The sequence below is a fragment of the Marmota marmota genome, unplaced genomic scaffold (assembly GCF_001458135.2).
Source record: "Marmota marmota marmota unplaced genomic scaffold, marMar, whole genome shotgun sequence".
NCBI classification, from domain to species: Eukaryota; Metazoa; Chordata; class Mammalia; order Rodentia; family Sciuridae; genus Marmota; species Marmota marmota.
In genome coordinates, this window is record NW_026000257.1 from 716,711 (window position 1) to 719,349 (window position 2,639).

General features: G+C 36.8%; 1 non-coding gene across 1 annotated transcript; it reads right to left on the minus strand.

Annotated features, from left to right (window-relative positions):
• Positions 1–572: 572 nt before the first annotated feature.
• Trnav-cac lies at positions 573–645 on the minus strand. The gene has a single exon. It is a non-coding gene; the product is annotated as a tRNA-Val (tRNA).
• Positions 646–2,639: the final 1,994 nt, after the last annotated feature.

Sequence of the window (2,639 nt, forward strand, 5' to 3'; positions counted from 1 at the left end):
TTTTTTAACTTTGAGCTCCAGAAAGTTTGTTGGCTTTGCTCCACTTGACTTTTCTCAGGCATTTTAATTACTTTTTAATCAGGTTTTTACACATTTTGTCCAATAGTTTTGTTTCATTTCTCTCTGATTGTTGGGGCATTTTATGAATGTTTTCTTTTCTAAATGATCACATTATGTACCCAGTGTAGATTAGGAAAGGAACATTTTGTTGAGCACCTTTAGAACATCAACTTGAGGTATGAAAGGCATTCTTATTCCTGACAATAAGAATGAATTCTAATCCTCAAACTCCTTTCTTTCCAGAGACAATTGGCATTACTTTACAACACTGCTTGTCCTGGGGGAAACTGAAAAATTCCAACATTTGAGACTAGCCACTTCAGACACAAATTGTATTCTGAAATAGTGTTCTTTCACTGAGAGCAAACATGGTATCTGTTTCTTTGTGAGGGCTTAAAAGTTTGCAAAAAGCTAGTTAACAAAAAGAACTAGGAGTCTAGTCAAAGGGGCAATAAAATTTTATTTTTTAGATTTGATTGTATTACCAGCATTTTTTTTTCAATTTTTTTTTTTGGTGGTGCTGGGGATTGAACCCAGGGCCTTATGCATGTGAGGCAAGCACTCTACCAACTGAGCTACATCCCCTTATTACCAGTGTTTGTCTTAAATGTTAATCAAAACCAAATTTCATCTAGAAAACTGTCAGCGGTAAATTTATATGATTTCAGTGTCCTTCCTATAGGAGTTGTAAGAATTCAATAAATAATACTCATTTTCCTTGACTAACTTCAGAACCAATTGAAATTGAGAGGTATAAGAATTAAATGGAGGCTCTGGGGTTGTGATTCAGCAGTAGAGTTCTCACCTAGCACATGCAAGACGCTGGGTTGGATCCTCAGCACCACATAAATATAAGTAAAATAAAGGTATTGTGTCCAACTACAACTAAAAAAATTTTTAAAAAGGATTAAATGGAGATCAGAACATAATTTTTATTACTGATAAAGCTTGATTAGAGAAAATGGTTTTAGTGTAGACTTCCTAAGATTGGACCACAAAATTAAGTAGATTACTCAGACAGTCACAAGCCATGCTGCAAGCTCCAAGGCAAAAGTGAGTTCATTATTGCATGGCAAGGAGCCAGTCAGAATTCATGTTTTCTATAAGCATACAGACCCCTGGGGGAAAAAGTAGAAGGCAAAGAGCCTGAGCCAAACATACTCAGATGTTTATTCCCAACATACTCATCATATAACTCATTCCTCCCCATGTGGACAGAAAGCAGGAGTGCTCATCTATTTGGAGTTCTTCCACTTGGAAACATGAGAAGTAAGATTAAGTGTTCCCTCTAACACAGCTCAGTGATATATTCAGTATTGCCATTTGCTTGAACCTGTCTAGCTCTTCAAGACCAAAAATATCCCAATTTTACTGTAACAAAAAAGGTATTTGGATATTTTAGGAAGACTGAAGTATAGTACAAATAGCTGAATTGCAGAGTATCATATTAATGGTATATCACTGGCGTATTTGAAAACTCCATTCAAATGGTATAACTCCATCCAAACATGAAGAAATGCTTCTTTTTTGAAATATATTTTTTAGTTGTAGATGGACACAATAACTTTATTTATTTATTTATTTATTTATTTATTTATTTATTTATTTAATGTTCTGGATTGAACCCAGTGCCTGACATGTGCAAGGCAAGCAATCCACCACTGAGCCACAACCCTAGCCCCTTGAAGAAATGCTTCTTAGAGGCAAATGTGCCAAAGGATTCCATTCACCACTGACTAACAAATGGGGACAGTAAACATTGTGACTTTTGAGCACATGTTCTTCCACTTAACACCTGTTGGAATTCTGAAATGAAGCTTCAAGGGAGAAATTTATCTGTTTTATCTAAGTTCATATAAGATCTCTGTAACAGGAAAATGTCTGTGTGTGTTTGTGAGGGGTGGGGGAGGGAGGACAGGAGGTGAAAGAGAAGAGAGAAAATGAGAATGAGAATGCATGCAGTGGACAATGAGTATAAACTTTTGGGTGATCTAAGCCATGTATTTGAGAGATGGAGAGAATATTGTGTGACAGTGGGGTAGTAGAGGTACGTGGGCAAGGCATGTGTGATAATGGTGGCAATGGGGAAAGTGAGTCATGGCAGAGTCATAGTAGGAAATCTCTGTGATAATGGAGGTAGAGAAAATATGACACTGACAAGCATATAAAATATAGGAATGTGATAGTGATAGTTATTATCACAATACCATGGAAGATGAGTGTGCATAAAGTTGTGTGTGAAAGAATTGGGAGTGGGGAAAGGACACAATGATAGTGGGACATTGGGTTCGCTATGCATGTGAAAATATCAATGGGGCATTTTGAGTAATAGGGGATGTAGAGAGCCAGTGGAGTGTAATGTGATGGTGGAAGATAGAGATGTGATGGAGATGGTAAGTTTAGTGTGTGTGTGTTTGTGTGTGTGTGTGTGTGTGTGTATGTGTTTAATACTAGAAGAAATGAGAAGTATGTGAGGACAGATGGATAGAGTGAGCATGTGTGATCACAGTGAATGAAAAGTGTATGATAATTTGGATTGTGGAAATCATGAGTGTTTGAATAGGGTCGTTACATAAAGT